A 19,887-nucleotide genomic window follows, 5' to 3' on the forward strand; every position below is an offset into this window, starting at 1 on the left:
CAGTAGGGAACTTTAAGATAAAGCAGATATGTGGCCCAATTTAAGCAAACTGAATAGTCTATTTTTTGCAAGAAATACAGGTTATTTTTTTATATAAGTGAATTATTTAAATAATGAACTTCCCGTAGATCTTAAAAGTTCTTATCACACACACACACGTTTTTTTGGTAACTGTGTAATGATGGATATTAACTAAACATATTGTGGTAATCATTTCACAGTATATATGTATATCAAATCATTACGTCGTACACCTAAAACTAATACAGTGTTATATGTCAGTTATGTATCAAAAAAAAATGAACTTCCCAATACTTAAATATTCATTTTATTATATAGTTTGTCAGCATGTTGCAACTTTTGTGGATCTCAGTTTCTTCTGTAAAATCGAAGGGTTTAGACAGGGTGGTTGCTGAAGTCCTTTCTGGCACTTGAGATTATTACATAAACTTTCAAGAATACCTTGATTTTATGAAATAAATTGGCCTGCAGTTAGGCTGATACCCACTTCCAGCTCCTTAGGCACAATAATGCACCCCCATATCTTTGGGAGCAAAATTCCTCAGTTGGATGATCTCTCATGGCCTACCAGGTCTAGACTGATTCACTTTTGGAAACTCATTTGTTCTCAGCTTTTACTTCTATATGACATTTAGAGACTTTCATTTGAAAGAATTTTGTGGCCTAAGATTGAGCCTCAAGAGGATGCTGTGAGGTTGATCATATCCAGGTGCAATTTTGGATATAAATCTATAGGAAAAATTACATAATACATTCTAAAGTAGAATGTTAAGGATTTCTTTTTTTACTGTCTGTTTTGAATTATTTACACTACTTTTCACCTCCTTTAGTGTGGATAATTGAGAACTGACTAGTACTTTTTAAAACTCAGACTTTCTCTTTAAAGTACATAATCGTGTTAAAGCTAATTTGTGGTATACTTCAAGTATCTCCCTCCTAGCATCACATTCTTTTCACTGAAGCATATTTGACCAGTGTTGCCTTTTAGAGGGAACCAAGGTCATAAGCTGACTGACTAGCTCTTCTGACAAGCCTTCTCAGGATGCCGTTAACTTGATGGGGCCTTTAGGATTTAGGATCCATTCCTCAGTTTTTCAAGTAAACTTGTTTCTTCGGTGCACCAGAGTTGACTGGTCTCAGAGAAAAGTGGCTAGCCAAACTCACATTGGGCTGATAGATAAACCAGAATGCCATTTTATTAAGGTACATGGTGAGGGTTTTATTAAGGTACATTGAGAAGCAGTCTTTTCCATGACCTAGAAAATGTGTCTGCTCAGTCCCTTCCCCTCCTAGTGTCAGAGTATTATTAAAAAACTAGGCGCTGTGGTTGAGAATCTGCCTGCCAATGCAGGGGACACAGGTTTGAGCCCTGGTCTGGGAAGATCCCACATGCTGCGGAGCAGCTAAGCCTGTGTGCCGCAACTACTGAGCCTGCACTCTAGAGCCCGCGAGCCACAACTACTGAAGCCCACGGGCCCTAGACCCCGTGCTCCACAACAAGAGAAGCCACCGCAATGAGAAGCCTGCACACTGCAACGAAGAGTGGCCCCTGCTCGCCACAACTAAAGAAGGCCCGTGTGCAGCAATGAAGACCCAAAGCAGCCAAAAATAAATAAATAAATAAATTTTTAAAAAAACTAATAACAATAGCTGATGTTTCCTGAGCACTTATTATGTGTTAGGCTCTGCTCTAAGCGTTTTACTTGTATTTAACTCATTTAATCTTCACAGTAACCTTATGATGGAGGTATTCTTACCTGTGTTTTACAGGTGAGGAGTCTGAGGTACAGGGAGTTTTTCTGAGTATTAATAACTTGCCTGAAAGCATATATTTTGTTCTGTATTCTGATTTTGGTGGTGGTTCCATGTGAATTCTGTAAAAAATTTTGTACACAAAAAGGTAAATTATACTGTATATAAATATGCTAAATAAATAAATAAATAAATGCATCCAGAGTTCTGTGGATGCTTTTGTATCCTTTTAACGAGATCTGTTTAGAACTTTTTATAATGCCAGAGTCTCATATTAACAAATTTTTCTAAACTTTCTCACCAATTCTTTGACCAACCTGACAAATAAGAAAATGGGTGGATTTAAATTTATCCATCCTCGTCCTGCTTTGGTTATCACTACTTGAAGACAGAGAGGCAAAAAAGGATCTGAAGAGTCTACAGATTATACTGACCCAGTCTTTTTTTCCACCAATAAATTGTGAATGATTTTTCACCATAGATATCTATAGCATTTTTTTAAATAATTGTAAAAAATTTCTTTTTTAATGTTTTCATCTCCTTCAAGTATGGTAGGGATGAAATTAAGGTTATAATTTCATTCTAGAGTAAAGAATGAGGATAACAGTATCTTAATGCCAAGAATAACAAAAATATTCTGAATTAGCTAAATTAACAACAGTTGGGAAAGTCAAAGTTTATAGACATGAGATATTTTTAGGAGTGATTGGGTTAATTATAAATTACGTGGCAGTCTTAAAGACACTGAACATGTAATTTCAATTTTTGATAATTTGTTATGCAGCAATGGAAAACTAAGACACCTCCCTTCCTCCACTGGACTGTGCCTTGACTGTTTTGCCTTGTATGGAGTGCGTGCTGATTAAAAACTCATACGGTGGGGGAAAGAAAAACTACTGCTTACTTTTGGAAGTAATTTGTATTACATGATCTGACTGGATGAACTTTTCTGGCAAGTATGGGCAGTAACCAATCAAAATGCACTTTGGTTATCAGACTGTCTACCAGCCAGTTATGACCCGTTATTTTATGTCACAATAGTTTGCCACTTAACATAGCAGCCCTACTAATAGTTGCTTTAGTTTGTTCGTGACAGTATGTGCAAGCTCAGTGTTAAATTGAGTGTCTTTGGATTTGATTTTTGGTTCAGTTTCAGGTAATCATTTTTCTGTCTTAATCCATTGCCACTTAATACCAATCTCAAGTCCAAGAATCAGATTCTTGTGTGTCTTGGAAACTGTAGATTGTATTGAAGAGCGTAATTGGTTCATCTCGGTCTGAGGCCTGCCTCTTTGATTATGTGATTGTAATATTTGTTTTTTTCTGTGGTTTATAATTTTTATTTGAAAACTGTTAACCTAAAATTTTTATCTTCTAATCTGTGGAGTTCATTCTGGTAGATGGGACGTTGAACTCCATTAGGTAGAATTTGCTAGCACCTAGAGGACTTTAATTTTTTTTCAGCTGCAACCAATCTTAAAAGGCCTACAGGTAAGGGTGTTTTTTTGGTTGTTGTTAGTGGTGGAATTTGGGGACCTCCCACGTGATTTTCTGATAATGTCATGGGCAGGACCCTTGCCAGGTAACCCTTATATTTGACTTCATTTCCCATTTACTTCAACTGCCCCTCCCTTTCCTAGTTGATGCCTTGTTGGATTATCTGCTCTGAACCCAGTGTCTGGAGTTGGGCCCCATTGATAATTTGTGGTGTAGTCAGAGCAAGGGCTGAGAAGACGTCCCTCATTTTGAAAGATGCTTCTGGTCCTTCGCATAGGACTTGCTGTGTTTGGTGAGTTTTACGTGTAAGTGTATGTAAGGTCGGCTTTGATTTGAGTGCTTCGTGTTGATCCTTAAAACTGTGAAGCTTTTTTTTTTAGTGATCCCCTGATAATAGAAGAAACTGGGGGCAGTTTTCTTAAGAGATTTAGTGTTGGGTGTGGTTGGTTTACTTGGGTGAGGAAAGGAAAGATTATGTGTCGGGAATAATCTCATAGTTGGTGTTCCTAAATTGTGTTTTCCCACTTTTCTTATAAAATTAGAGGGAGCTTCTGCTGAAAACATACTGCATTAGATGTACATCATTTCCCTGGCTCTAAAATTTTTTTTTAAATTTCTTTTTCCACATTTCAGTGTAAGACCAAAGTTGTTGCTCCCTCCCCCCATGGGATGGCATACTACAACTGAAGATGTAAGAAATACTTAAAATAACAAATTATAGAAAAGTAAAATGAGAACTTTTATATATGTTTACTTTGTTTTTAGAAACTCATGTGCTCCTCCTGGAGTTGCCTGATGTTTATATGGTCCTTTGCAAATACTTCCTACTAAACTAAGATGATATTTTCAAAGTGGATAACACTCATTAATTTAATTAACAGTTACTTATTGAGTATCTACTCCATGCTAGACATTATACCAGTTGTTTAATTAAAAAATACTTTAAAAATACACCAGGAGTTACTTCTGTGTGCTCTGTTAACACTTATCAACTCTGAGATCATGTACTATTCCATTTAACTTGGGAATAAACAGCTGAATTAATAGGGATCATCTGGCAGTGAAGAAGATAAGGAACTAAATTGATTTTTCAGTGTACCGATATCCATCTCTAGGTGAAAGTGGCCAGATTATATGTGGAGGAATTTAGCCATACATGCTATTAAATCCACATCCTGATCTAAGATAGAACTTGATCTCCTTGGAATTAATAGAATCTGCAGTACAAGTTGCTCACTGTCACCTACTCTTTGTGCTTCCTTGTACTCAAAGGTGTGGGAGAATTGAGCAGTCAGTCATGTGGATGGGGAGTATATATTGGTACAACATTTTGTTGAGCAATTTGGCATTATCTATCAAAATAAACAGCGCTTAGACTTGGGCTTGCTGCATTTATGTTCAGATACACCTATTTGCTACATTGTTTGCAGTAGTAAAAACCCAGAAACCACACATCAGGGTACAGTGGAATTCCTTGCCGCCTTTAGAAAGATCAAGGTATGTGTGTGCCTCCAAGGAGTATGAGTGTGTGTGTGTGTCTGTGTCTGTGTGTGTCTGTTTGCTGGTACATGCCTTTTTTTGGTTTTGTGTGTTTTTTTGCTTGTTTCTGAGGCTACAAAAGAAAACAGTGGTTGTCTTTAGGCTTAGGAAAGAGGGATTTGGGTGTCTGGAAGGGAACTTTTACTTTTCAATTATAGCTTCCTATAACTTTTGAATTATTTATACTGAGTACATATTGCTTTTATTTTTTAAAAAGCATATATGTAGAGAGGCAGATGTAATTTTAACAGTTTTTCCAAAGGGTCATAGAACTTTAGTTCTAGAAGGGAGCTTAGAGAGCCTTGGACAGTTGCCCTCAATTTAAATTTAAGAAAACTTAGATTTAGGAAAGTATCTACAAAGCCTACACTAGAATTCAGGTCCCAAAGACAGCAAGAGCTTATGAATATATTGACTTGTTCTGTTCTGTTCTGTTCTAACAGTTTATTTAACTGATGTCCATTTCTCATTGTGAAGAATTGATTTTGAAGACCCAATAAAATATTGACCTTTGTGAGACAGAGCTTCATGTAACTACCTCAGGCAATAAAGGTAAAGTGGTAGTGTTACTCTTACCTACATTTTGTAACTTTTCCTTAAAAGTGAATTTACTTATGAGTTCTATAAGTTTTTAATATTTGAAATGAATTTGTGTCTAGAGTCCAAAGCTTCCCTTTTTGATTTGAATACTAGCTGACTATCTAGATTTTTAAAACTGATTTTACTGAGTTTTCCATCTAGTTTCCAGGGATGAATAGATGGAGAAATAATTTTTGTGTCTTCTAAATGGCTTCCTATTTAAAGACCAAGTATACTGAAAAGGACGGTAGGGAAATTGTTTAAAGGAGGAAAATTTATATATTGAGGAGGAACTCTCAGTTCTTGAAAATATGAGTTCTTTTAACTATAAGTTGAATCTTTTCCTGGCTCTTCAAGGCCAGAAACATTTTCTCTTAATTCAAACCAAGCAAAGAAATTGGTAGTAGTGAGGCTGGTGATTTAACATGGGACTGGACATCCAAACTGTATTCAATGAATATTTTTTATGGTTGATTGACTTTAGGGCTCAAGCAATGGAAACACATTTATTAATGCTCAGAGTAGTTGTTGGACTTAGGATAAAAATCTATTTTTTGCTGTGACTCTACTAGTAATATAGGTGGGAAAAACTTAGTCTTCCAAAATTTAAATAATCCATAAGCCTCTCCCAAAATGGGACCTCTATTTGATAATAATTTGATTCAGCTAATAAGATGACTCGTTGCTTTGAAGGAAAGGGTTTTCAGGAAATAGAGTAAAAGAGCCTTTTTACATCTTGAGGATCAGAGTCAAATCTGTGCAGCTTTAATCAGTTAAGGTTTGGTTGAATTGAAAGGAAGAAGAGGTTACAGAGGACCAAGAACAAATAGAGTTGCAAATTTATCTTTGTAACCTCACATCCTTGGGGAGGAATCCAGTTTCTATAGCCACTTTAATTCTGTTGCGAATGTAGACTGAGCAGTAGAATTGGGTATCCTGACAGTTGACTTAATTTGAACAGTCGCATTAGGTAAGACTGGAAAACAATCTGTAAAACATTTTACTGGATGTTCATTAAATCCTTTTATATCCCTAGAATATTTTGCTAATTCCTTTATTCACCAGATGTTTATGAAGCACCTTCTATGTGCCAGGCACAATACAGGATTATCTGGGTACAAGTCCCTTGCCCTCAAAGAGTATTCAGGCTAATAGCAGAGAACTCCCTTCACTTTACTCAGATCACTTCAGTCTTTTACTCCTGAAGAATTAAGTAGCATTAGCAAGTTTTCTTGGTTTTTTACTGTCACCCAAAAGGCATTCGTTACAATTTTTGTTATTATTTATATCTCCATCTCCAAAAATGCTTTTACGTCTAGCTTTTATTTTTCTACTTGTAAGCCAGTTTCCCATCTCAGAAAACAGATCTCAGCTCCCAGTCCCATTATGATCAGTTGTTTTCCTTAATTGATAGAAAATAAACTATGTACTACAGAATAAGGCTTAGTGGTCAGAAAAACTAGTGATTTCTTTAAGGCAAGACAGAGTCTACAGGCTTGATATTATAATTTTTAAAAAGAGAAGCTAAGTGGATACAATAAGAAAAGTTTCAAAGATCAAGGATGGCTTCGTTAAAAATTTTTACACCCAAAAGAAGAAAGAAAGTTTAATCAAGTTTCTGTTGGACCCAAACAAGAAAAAGACCAGGGGCTGCTTCTGACTTTGAACTGGGCGTTATCTCAGCAGAGCCCCCACTGTCTAGGTTCTGGTTTTCAGACTTGCAGGACCAGAATGTCAGTATTATAAGTGCACTCAGAAGATGATCAGGCTCTATAAACTGTAGACAGTGTAGAGGATTAATTCACACAAAACAAATCCATGGAAGAGTAGGGATGGGGCTGCTACTTTTGGCTGTGGTCACAGAAGGCCTTTTTTATTTCTAATTTTAAAAAAAATATATTTATTTATTTTGGCTGTGCTGGGTCTTAGTTGCGGCACGAGGGATCTTCGCTGCGGCATGAGGACTTCTTAGTTGCGGCATGCATGAGGGATCTAGTTCCCTGACCAGGGATCGAACATGGGCCCTCTGCATTGGGAGCACGGAGTCTTATCCACTAGACCACCAGGGAAGTTCCCAGAAGGCCTTTTTTAAAAGAGATGACTGTTGAGCTAAACATAAATAACAAGAAGCAAGTAATGTGAATAACTAGGAGAAGGGTCTTCCAGGCTGAGGGAAGATAGCACTAAGGCCCTGAGATGGAAACACGCTTGGCTTATTTATAGAAAGAAGGCCAGTCAGTGTGTTTGGAGTGAGGGATAGGTGATAAATTTGGCATAATGGGCCAGTTTTTATAGGACCCTATAGGGTCAGGTAAAGAGACTGAATTTTATTCTAAGTGTGGTTAAATGGAAGAGGGACATGATCTGATTTACCTTTTTAAAGTTCATTGTGGCTACTGTGTGGCAGATAGATTGTGCTACAGAGGAAGCTGGAAGATCAGTTAGACACAAGTTAACACTGGTTCAGATGAGAGAAAACTGCACAGAAATGGGTAAAATTTGGGATGGATAAATGTGGACTGTATTAGGAAGCCGGACAGCTGACAGGACTTGCTGATAGTTGGGATATGAGAACATAGGGGTTTTGGCTTGAGCAACTGGATAGAAGATGGTGCCATTTAGTATTTTAGTCATGTTCGACTTTTCAAATGAATATAATTAAGGAATGATAGAAATTGTGCTTTTTAATTCTGTAAGCTTGTGGAAAAGGAGAGAGAGATCTCCTGGGGAAAAGACACTGGTTTTTTGTAAACTCAGACTAGAAAATACTCTGGCATGTTAGAAAAGTAGACATTTTATTTTTAAAAATTAATGACGATTAGGTGCTAAAATATGGAAAGTCCTTAAAAAAGTATGAGGACATATGATTTGTTCCCAGAGTCTAGTCTTGAAAGTAGGCATGAGCCTATCAACAGTTTGCCCAGGTGTCATTAATAATTGTGCTCAGAATTTGTTAGAACAAAAGAGCATAGTTTTCAACAGAGTTGCCACTTGAAAACGAAATCGGAATTGAAAGCTAGGGTATATAGATGTATCTTCTATCGGGTATTTTTCCAGTTCCTCCGTGTTGAATAATAACCTCATCTAAGAATCACCTAGTCACAGGAATTAAAGTATTGGATTAGAAGTTGAAAGACTTCAGTCTTAACTGAGCCCCCTTAATAACCATGTAACCATGGTAGATTGTAACCTCTGAGCTTCTGTTTCCTTATTTGTAAAATACTTGCCCTGCACGCCTCACAGAGCTGTTAATAAATCCCAAATAAGATCATGAATGTCACAGTACTTTGAAGATGAAGTGTTGAATACTGCTTGTGAGGGAATGGTTATATAGCTTAAAGCATTTACCACAAAAGGACCTTAGAAGTCCTTTTAAAGAAGATAAGGAAGTGCTCGCTTTGGCAGCACGTGTGCTAAAATTTGAATGATACAGAGAAAATTAGCATGGCCAATAAATAAAAGAAGAAAAAGACAAGGAAGATGGGGGTGGGAGTGCTCCGGTTGTATCTCTACTGTGAATCTTGAGGTTATGGTTTCCGTTAGGCTGTAGTACTCAACTGTACAGACCTAGTCTCAGTGGCCTTATAATTCTTAACCAAAGTGACTTGTGAAACAGAGGACCCTAGATAAATTTCAATGCTATGAGGATGATAAAATGTAAGTTTGGTTTTGCTCTCTTATTTGGTAGTTAGAACTTTATTCCTAGCCATAATGAAAATGAAAGGCAGCAAAATATGGTTAGTATTTTTTACTTTTAAGTTCTTTTCCCTTTATTTGCTCTTGGGCTATGGAGAGGCATTTTGTTTGATTTACTTGGAGTATCTTTTCCTTAAGAAGGGAAAAGTATAAACATGCCAGAGGCTTGCTAGCAGTTGAAAGCAACTGTTGGTCAGCCAGAGAAAAGAAGGCAAAAAACAGGTTGGGGAATGGAAAAAGTGAAGCAAGAGGGAGGAAAAACAGATTTGAAAGAGGAGAAAAAGCATTTAAATCATTTCCAAAAGTCTCAAGTTTTCTTTTTAAAAATCTGTCTTTGAGTTTAGGTACTATACTTGGAGGTGATTGAAGGAGGGGTTGGTTCTTAGAGGAGAGTGAGTAAAATTAGGGAAAGTGGGAGGACAGGTGTTTAGGTTAGAGGTAGATGGTGGGGAGGAAGGAGAAGGTGCTCTGTGGAAACATGGTTCCTTGTGAGGATTGACAGTCTCTGAGGATATACTGGGTTAGGATGAGTGTTATTCTTATTTAAAATGTACTTTCTTACTGAAGTATATAATGTCAGTCTCTTTACTCCCTCTGCTTAAGTAACCCCGGTGCTGTGTTCCCATCAGCTGGGGAAAATATTTCACCAAGAGCTATATTTTTTATTATTGAGAAGATCTGGACTGAATTCATTGGCTTTTTTGGTTTGATTTAGACTACTCTGATGTCAACTTTTTAAAGCTTTTCTAATCTACTTTTCCCTCTAAATTCATTGTTTTTGGGGACTTACCTGGTGGTCCAGTGGTTGAGAGTCCGCTTTCCAGTGCAGGGGACGGGGGGTTCGATCCCTGGTTGGGGAACTAAGATCCCACGTGCCCAGGGGCAACTAAGCCGTGCGTACGCTCTGGAGCCTGTGCACCGCAACTAGAGAGAAGCCCATGTGCCACAACGAAAGATCCCGCGCCACAACGAAGATCCCGCATGCTGCAACTAAGACCCGATGCAGCCAAATAATAAATAAATATTTTTAAAAAAAGAAAAAGAAAGCCAAACAAAAAGTAGAGAGATTGTGAGACCTTCAGCTGAAGTCCTCTTTATTCACTTTCTCAGTTCTTTTTCCCACCTCACTCCCCAGAGACAATCTATGACCATAAATTTAGTGTGCATCCTGTGCAGAGTGTGTGTGTGAATGTATAAATAAATTCTATTGCAGTCATTTTTTTCATTTATTCTTGTTTTTCAAGATCTATCCATCTGGATACATGTAGATCTAGGTCCCTCATTTCAGCTGTTTCATTTTTTTATTTCTCTGTATGAATATTTCACAGTTTTCCCAAACCCCTTTGATGGATATTTAAATTGTTTCCATTTTTTTTGCCATTACAGACAGAACTTCAGTGAACAACCAACTCATATGATTTTTTCCTCCTCCTTCTTCCTTGTTATTGCTTGGGTGGTTTGATTTTTGTCCTAAATATCTTATTTGAATTCTCCCATTTGGTTTACCACTTTGATATTTACAATCATCATTTGAAGGAGAGGAAGGGATGAGGGAAACCTTCTCTAACTTGAAATGCCAGTTTTCTTTTACTGAGGCCAGAGGCTCTGAAATGTTCTTTTCCTGTGGATTCTTTATGGACTCTGATAAATTTGTCAGCCTTTGCATTTAACATTTTATATTTTTATTGTCTCATATCCAATAGCTGATTTTCATAAACCTCAGTAACTACTCACGTTTTCCCTTTCTCCGTTATATGTTTTCTTTCATTACTTTTTAACTCCTAGAATACTTCCCACTCATTAAATGTAGGACTAGTATTTAGTTGGTTGATCGCCAACCTAGTTCATTCAATTCTTGTCTTACAAATTCATCATGATCCAAATGTAGCTGATATTTATGAAAGAGTTTCTTGGAGCATTCTTAGCCAAATTAGACATTTTAAAAATGTAAGCCTTTACCTTAGATTAGAATTATTACAGATAAATTTTGTTCAGGGACCATATGTTTCAATGACCAATGATTTTCTTTTCTTTTTTTTTTTTGGCTGTGTTGGGTCTTCGTTGCTGAACGCGGGCTTTCTCTAGTTGTGACGAGCAGGGGCTACTCTTCGTTGCGGTGCGCGGGCTTCTCATTGTGGTGGCTTCTCTTGTTGTGGAGCACGGGCACTAGGCGCGTGGGCTTCAGTAGTTGTGGCTCATGTGCTCTAGAGCGCAGGCTCAGTAGTTTGCGCACGGGCTTAGTTGCTCTGCCGCATGTGGCATCTTCCCGGACCAGGGCTCGAACCTGTGTCCCCTGCTTTGACAGGTGGATTCTTAACCACTGTACCACCAGGGAAGTCCCGGTTTTCATTTATATATTTTTTCTGGAGTCTTTAATCCACTCTACTTTAGTCATTATTGTGAGGTTGGGTGTATTTTTAAAATTTATTTATTTTATTTATTTACTTATTTATTGGCTGCGTTGGGTCTTCGTTGCTGTGTGTGGACTTTCTCTAGTTGCAGCGAGTGGGGGCTACTCTTCGTTGCGGTGCACGGGCTTCTCATCGCGGTGGCTTTTCTTGTTGCGGAGGACGGGCTTCAGTAGTTGTGGCACGCAGGCTCAGTAGTTGTGGCTCACGGGCTCTAGAACGCGGGCTCAGTAATTGTGGCACACGGGCTTAGTTGCTCCACAGCATGTGGGGTCTTCCCGGACCAGGTATCGAACCCGTGTTCCCTGCACAGGCAGGCAGATTCTTAACCACTGAGCCACCAGGGAAGTCCCAGGATGTATTTTTAATTTTTATGTTCAAGGGTTTTTGTTTTTTTTTTCCCACTTTAAAGGTGGATCCTGTTCAGAGCTTTGAGCACTTGGAATGTTAAAGTGTTACAAGTGAAAACCGTTGCTCTTCTCTAATAATACACCTCGCCAGCTGAAGTGTTTGAGTAGGACTTCCTTTCTTGAATATATAAACTATCTTTAAGAATTAATGTGCTAAGTATTTTTAAAAGTAATTGATAAGACCTTAAAATGGAAGTCTTAGTAATAAATATAACTGTAGAATATCAGGTGCCTGTGTATTTTCTTTCAGATTTGTTTATGTCCTAGGATATGGTTCATGTCACAAGTTATTGTGGTTGGAAAGTAACCTTCGGATCTAGGCTTATTCTGCCTTTATTTTAGGTGAAGTATTCCACCAAAAGTATAAGCTCTATCTGTATACTCAGAAGTATCTGTAATCACTCAGTAGGCAGTGAATTGTTCAGTGAATTTTCTTCCTTATGTTGTAATCACTAAGTTTGAATGGAGTTCTTTACCTGTTCTTTATCCTGTCAATCCCATGTTTTATGCTGCAGAGAAATGTTCCTATTTTAAATCTTTCTTTAGAATGAAAGTATGTTCTTATGTGGAATACTAACACCATGGAGTTTTGTTTTCCCTTCCACTCTGGAAACTCTGCTGTAAAAAGTTTTAGTTCCTAAGTCAAAAATAATTTTTTCTTTTAACTGTAGTCACCGTCTTGGGATATTTCATCTGGATACATAACAGAAGACTTTACTGTTTCTGTGGGCATCAAAATATAATATAAAGAACCTTCTTCTTGAAATTATATTTTGTTTGCATAATTCTTTATTTAGCACACCTTTCTTCCTGACTTTAAAGAAAATATGCTCGTTAAAAAAAAAACTTTAAAATAATGAAAAGTATAACTAAAGGAAGCAATCACTCAGTCTTCGTTGCTACATCTTGTTGAGTAATTCCCTTAGTGGTTATGCCGGCGCACACCCACACCAGCAGTACAGGAGAGCTCTTGTCTTTTGTCTCTCTGGGCTCTCCCAGCATTGCTGTCATTAAAAGATGCACTGCATATTTGTTTTAGGGGAAAATACAATTTAGTTTGTATCAACTTTTTATAAGTCTTACCTGTGACTCAGTACTAATAAGAGCATAAATCTGAAACTTGTTAGTAAAACAAACTTTGTTAATAAATTTGACTTACAGAGAAGGGAAGCCTTTTTTTCAAATGTATAAAGTTATTGTCTAAGCTTTCTAGGATGGAAATCCTAAAGAAGAGGAGATTAATTCAGTCATTTTATTAAATAAGTATTTGTTTCTGATCTTCCACTTGCCAGACACTGTCTGGGTACAGCAACAAAACAGACAAGAGTCTGCCTTCTTACATCTCAGGTAAAGTGTGGTAAATGACTTTGTGTGCTATAGAAAAAAATGAAGCAATGCAGGAGAAATAGGATTATGGCTGGGGGGGAGGGGATGACATGTTTAAGGGTGTCAGGGAAGGCCTCACAGAGATGGTGGTTATTAGGGGAAGCCCCAACAATGGAGAGGGAGTGTGCCAAGAGAATATCTAGGGGAAGAGTTATCCAGGTAGAAAAAAGGGCAAGTGCAAAGCCCTAAGGCAGGAATGAGCCTATTCTGTCTGAGGAACAGCAGCAGAGAAGGCCAGTGTGGCTGGAACACAGTGAACTCCGGAGAACATAATTGGAGATGAGGCCAGAGAGGTAATGAGGTCCAGATGGTGCAGGGCCTTTTCAGTTATTGTAAGAACTTTGGCTTTTACTCAGAGTGAGATGGAAATCATTGGAGGTTCCATCAGAGGACATGATTAAACTAAAAAGGTAATACCAAAAAATACTTGTGTCCTGGCTTTGCTTTTTCAGAAGCTTTGTTTGTTTCTTATAATAATTTGGATATTAACTAATGGCTCCTGGTGAGTAGTCATACATAGATTTAAACATTTGTGTCAGTACCGAAAATTTCCCAGGAATACAGATCTTAGGTATTGCATTTGAATTCAGAGAAAGAAAGTATAATAGGAAAGCCTGTCTATAGATATTCATTCCTGGGTGGCCCTGCTTTTATTACTGAGTTCTCATCCTGAACTGTCTTGAAAAAAAAATCAAGGGTATATTCTGTGCAAGACACTATATTCACCCTTAGACATTGGAGGAGATATATACATACACATACATACACACACATATACTCTATTGGGTAATTTTATTGCATATTTTAATGCATTTTAAATTATGATTTTATTTTAATGCATTTTTATTTTGAAATATAACCCATAGAAAAATACACAAAACATAACTGTATAAAGTTTAATTATAAAAAGCAAGTACTTATATAACCACCAATTAGACCTAGAAATATACCATTGCCAGCACCCAGAAGAAGCTTGCTGTGTTGTGTGTTCCTTCTAGATCATAACCCATACCCAGGTGTCACTAATCTGACATTTGTGATAGTAGTTTCCTTTCCTTTGTGATTTTACCACCTAGGATTCATTGCAAACCAATATAATTTAGTTTTGTCTGGTTTTGAACTTTATATACATTAAATGGAATAATACTATATGTGTTCTTTTATGTCTTCTTTCAGAACCTAACTATATGTTTGTAAAGTTCATCCATGTTGTTATGTAGAACTGTAATTTCATTGCCATGTGGCACCCTGTCATGAATATACCCCAATTTGTGTATCCATTCTACTGTTGATGTTTTGGCTGTTAGGAACACTGCTGCTGTACGTGTTCTTATTTATGTGCGCTGACGGACATGTGCAGGACTTCCTCTGGGTCATATTTGGGGGTAGAATTGTTTAGTTTTTAACAAACTAAACAATGGATCTTTAATTTTTCTTTTTTTTAACATTTTTTAAAATTTTATTTATTTATTTTTGGCTGTGTTGGGTCTTCACTCGTGCGCTCAGGCTTTCTCTAGTTGCGGCAAGCAGGCTTCTCATTGCGGTGGCTTCTCTTGTTGCGGAGCACAGGCCCTAGGTCGTGCGGGCTTCGGTAGTTGTGGCACGCAGGCTCAGTAGTTGTAGCACACGGGCTTAGTTGCTCCGCGGCATGTGGGATCTTTCCGGACCAGGGATCGAACCCCTGTCCCCTGCATTGGCAGGTGGACACTTAATCACTGTACCACCAGGGAAGTCCCGATCTTTAGTTTTATTAGATAAGAAAAAACTGTTTTTCAGCGCGGTTGTACTAATTTGTCTTCCTACCAACAGTGTGAAAGTGTTCCTGTTCCTCCCAGTCCTTATCAGTATTGTCAGACTCTAAATTTTGCCAATCCACTAGGCCTAAAAGTGTTCATTCTAGCAAATTAACTGAGAAACCAAAACCTTAAACACAGTTGATGTGCAGTAAATATCTGTTAAATGAATTCGGCCTGACTCTTGCTACTCTAAATCTTCTGATCATGACTTGTCCTGTTTTAGAGTCAATAGTTTAGTACAGTTTTTGGTGAGGGCTCATTCCATTACTGACAGTAACTAGACTTGGTTAACCAAAGTAAGAGGAGCTTATTTATACCAGTGTACCAGTTAAAGATAGCATTTACATTTTCAGGAAAAGACTCTGTTTTTGTTTTTGTTTTTTAAATGAAAGCAGCAAAGAGGAGACAGTAAATTTTTTTTATTGGTTTATTAACAGTACATTGTTAATTCTTTTATTTCCTTGGCTGTGCCTTGTGGCACGTGGGATCTTAGTTCCCCGACCAGGGATCGAACCGGTGCCCCCAGCACTGGGAGCGTGCTGTCTTAACCACTAGCCACCAGGGAAGTCCCAAGATACTGTTTTTGAAAAATCACCCACAGTGTATGCAGTACTTCATTTTCCCACAAAAAGGAAGATAGCACCAGAATTCCTGCCTAGGTTATACTCCTAGAACCCTTGCAACCACTCTTACCCCTGTTTCTGTTTTGAGTGACTTTGTAGGCTATGGTAGATTATTTAGGGGGGTGGTGGTGGTGTTTAGCTAAGATATCTCACCAGTCTTCAACAGCCACCTTAGTGTGGCAGCTATTTATTAAAACCATAGGATACATGGCTTTGTTTAAATGTATCTTGCTTCAGTGTAATTGACCCAGAGCACTTTTTTTTTCTTTAACATCTTTATTGGAGTATAATTACTTTACAATGTTGTGTTAGTTTCTGCTGTATAACAAAGTGAATCAGCTGTATGTATACATATATCCCCATATCCCCTCCCTCTTGAGCCTCCCTCCCACCCTCCCTATCCCACCCCTCTAGGTGGTCACAAAGCACTGAGCTGATCTTCCTGTGCTATGCAGCTGCTTCCCACTAGATATCTGTTTTACATTTGGTAGTGTATATACATCAGTGCTACTCTCTCATTTCATCCCAGCTTACCCTTCCCCCTCCTCGTGTCCTCAAGTCCATTCTCTACGTCCGTGTCTTGATTCCTGTCCTGCCCCTAGGTTCTTCAGAACTATTTTTTTTTTTTAAGATTCCGTATATATGTGTCAGCATATGGTATTTGTTTTCCTCTTTCTGACTTCACTCTGTATGACAGACTCTAGGTCCATCCACCTCAGTACAAATAACTTAATTTTGTTTCTTTTTATGGCTGAGTAATATTCCATTGTATATACGTGCCGCATCTTCTTTATCCGCTCATCTGTTGATGGACACTTAGGTTGCTTCCATGTCCTGGCTATTGTAAATAGTGCTGCAGTGAACATTGTGGTACATGTCTCTTTCTGAATTATGGTTTTCTCAGGGTATATGCCCAGTAGTGGGATTGCTGGGTCATATGGTAGTTCTATTTTTAGTTTTTTAAGGAACATCCATACTGTTCTCCATAGTGGCTGTATCAATTTACATTCCCACCAACAGTGCAAGAGGGTTCCCTTTTCTCCACACCTTCTCCAGCATTTATTACATTCTTTTTATGTATGTATGTATGTATGGCTGTGTTGGGTCTTCGTTTCTGTGCCAGGGCTTTCTCTAGTTGTGGCAAGTGGGGGCCACTCTTCATTGCGGTGCGCGGGCCTCTCACTATCGCGGCCTCTCGTTGCCGAGCACAGGCTCCAGACGCGCAGGCTCAGCAGTTGTGGCTCACGGGCCGAGTTGCTCCGCGGCATGTGGGATCTTCCCAGACCAGGGCTTGAACCTGTGTCCCCTGCATTGGCAGGCAGATTCTCAACCACTGCGCCACCAGGGAAGCCCCTCCAGCATTTATTGTTTGCAGATTTTTTGATGATGGCCATTCTGACTGGTGTGAGGTGATACCTCATTGTAGTTTTCATTTGCATTTCTCTAAGGATTAGTGATGTTGAGCATCCTTTCATGTGTTTGTTGGCAATCTGTATATCTTCTTTGGAGAAATGTCTATTTAGGTCTTCTGCCCATTTTTGGATTGGGTTGTTTTTTGATATTAAGTTGCATGAGCTGCTTGTGTATTTTGGAGATTAATCCTTTGTCAGTTGCTTCATTTGCAAATATTTTCTCCCATTCTGAGGGTTATCTTTTTGTCTTGTTTGTGGTTTCCTTTGCTGTGCAGAAGCTTTTAAGTTTCATTAGGTCCCATTGGTTTATTTTTGTTTTTATTTCCATTTCTCTAGGAGGTGGGTCAAAAAGGATCTTGCTGTGATTTATGTCATAAAGTGTTCTGCCTATGTTTTCCTCTAAGAGTTTTATAGTGTCTGACCTTACATTTAGGTCTTTAATCCATTTTGAGTTTATTTTTGTGTATGGTGTTAGGGAGTGTTCTAATTTCATTCTTTTACATGTAGCTGTCCAGTTTTCCCAGCACCACTTATTGAAGAGGCTGTCTTTTCTCCATTGTACATTCTTGCCTCCTTTATCAAAGACAAGGTGACCATATGTGTGTGGGTTTATCTCTGGGCTTTCTATCCTGTTCCACTGATCTATATTTCTGTTTTTGTGCCAGTACCATATTGTCTTGATTACTGTAGCTTTGTAGTATAGTCTGAAGTCCGGGAGCCTGATTCCTCCAGCTCCGTTTTTCTTTCTCAAGATTGCTTTGGCTATTTGGGGTCTTTTGTGTTTCCATACAAATTGTGAAATTTTTTGTTCTAGTTCTGTGAAAAATGCCATTGGTAGATTGATAGGGATTGAATTGAATCTCTAGGTTGCTTTGGGTAGTAGTATAGTCATTTTCACAATGTTGATTCTTCCAATCCAAGAACATGGAATATCTCTCCATCTGTTTGTGTCATCTTTAATTTGTTTCTTTAGTGTCTTACAGTTTTCTGCATACAGGTCTTTTGTCTCCCTAGGTAGGTTTATTCCTAGGTAATTTATTCTTTTTGTTGCAGTGGTAAATGGGAGTGTTTCCTTAATTTCTCTTTCAGATTTTTCATTGTTAGTGTATAGGAATGCAAGAGATTTCTGTGCATTAATTTTGTATCCTGCTACTTTACCAAATTCATTGATTAGCTCTAGTAGTTTTCTAGTTTTCTGGTAGCATCTTTAGGATTCTCTATGTATAGTATCATGTCATCTGCAAACAGTGACAGTTCTAATTCTTCTTTTCTGATTTGGATTTCTTTTATTTCTTTTTCTTCTCTGATTGCCGTGGCTAAAACTTCCAAAACTATGTTGAATAATAGTGGTGAGAGTGGGCAACCTTGTCTTGTTCCTGATCTTAGAGGAAATGGTTTCAGTTTTTCACCATTGAGAATGATGTTGGCTGTGGGTTTGTCATATACGGCTTTTATTATGCTGAGGTAGGTTCCCTCTCTGCCTACTTTCTGGAGAGTTTTTATCATAAATGGGTGTTGAATTTTGTCGAAAGCTTTTTCTGCATCTGTTGAGATGATCATATGGTTTTTATCCTTCAATTTGTTAATATGGTGTATCACATTGATTGATTTGCATATACTGAAGAATCCTTGCATTCCTGGGATAAACCCCACTTGATCATGGTGTATGATCCTTTTAATGTGTTGTTGGATTCTGTTTGCTCGTATTTTGTTGAGGATTTTTGCATCTATGTTCATCAGTGATATTGGCCTGTAGTTTTCTTTTTTTTGTGACATCTTTGTCTGGTTTTGGTATCAGGGTGATGTGATGGTGGCCTTGTAGAATGAGTTTGGGAGTGTTCTTCCCTCTGCTATATTTTGGAAGAGCTTGAGAAGGATAGGTGTTAACTCTTCTCTAAACGTTTCATAGAATTCGCCTGTGAAGCCATCTGGTCAACCCAGAGCACTTTTTATAAAGATTTTTTTACATAAAAACTTGATAGTAATACTTCTAGCATTTTGTGAAGTAGCTGGCAAAAGTGGTCACTCCCCTCTTGTAAATCTTGTAAATGTGTACACAGGGCAAGCCACTTATTTCATTTTTGCTGTACTCATAGGCCAGTTCATTAGAGGAATTAGCTTGAATTTTTCTGACTTTAATTTCTAAGCGTAATCTTTTTGAGAGATGACTAGAAAATAGAGCCCTCAGAACTAGTGATGAGATATAAGAATGGTAATTTTGACTAGTAAATCCTAGCTAATGTATCACCTGCTTTTGTAAGATTTTCCCTTTTCAGAATAGCCTAAGTAAGTAAAGACTTGCATGAGATTCAGAATCTTGTTAAGTCTGATTCATCATCTCTATTTCCAGCAAAGATTTCCTGTTAGACAAGACAAATTAGAGTCTTCCTACTGACTTGGTGAGTTTTTACATAGTTTTATTTTAAACATAGTTTAAGATCATGAGGACAGAAGTGGAATGAAATGCATAGAAATATTTATCATGACTTTAAAAAATGCACATCTTGAGTGCAATCTACTGTTTCATTTCAGTGCAGATAGTATGTATAGTTGGAAGTCATATAAGGTGAGCATGTAAGTTTTTTTTTTAAATAATGAGCATGACAATCAGTGTTAAAGAAACATTTTTCATAAATGGTTTCAAAAGAGGTTTTATTCTAAATATTCTTTCCTGGAGTAAACAAGAGTTATTCATTCAGATCTTCTCTGGTGACTAGTACATACAGGATAAGGCTTTACACTAATGATGGAGAGGAGAAAAGATGTTT

General features: G+C 37.8%; 1 protein-coding gene and 1 non-coding gene across 6 annotated transcripts in view; both read left to right on the forward strand.

Moving 5' to 3' along the window:
* Positions 1–19,887, forward strand: part of SPOP (speckle type BTB/POZ protein) — a 70,151-nt gene that overhangs the window by 17,175 nt on the left and 33,089 nt on the right. Inside the window, exons 2-3 of one of the 5 annotated variants that reach the window (XM_059907522.1) lie at positions 3,414–3,562; positions 5,253–5,361. The exons of 1 other annotated variant lie outside the window; for it this stretch is intronic. The gene's annotated coding sequence lies outside the window, so the exon portion shown is untranslated. Of the gene's footprint in view, positions 1–3,413; positions 3,563–5,252; positions 5,362–19,469; positions 19,519–19,887 lie in introns of all 5 variants that reach the window. 3 more of the 5 variants (XM_059907523.1, XM_059907521.1, XM_059907524.1) reach the window with 3 other exon arrangements.
* On the forward strand, positions 8,778–8,885 carry LOC132356326 (U6 spliceosomal RNA). The gene has a single exon (XR_009499842.1). It is a non-coding gene; the product is annotated as a U6 spliceosomal RNA (small nuclear RNA).

This window comes from Balaenoptera ricei, chromosome 20 (assembly GCF_028023285.1).
Source record: "Balaenoptera ricei isolate mBalRic1 chromosome 20, mBalRic1.hap2, whole genome shotgun sequence".
Taxonomy (NCBI): Eukaryota; Metazoa; Chordata; class Mammalia; order Artiodactyla; family Balaenopteridae; genus Balaenoptera; species Balaenoptera ricei.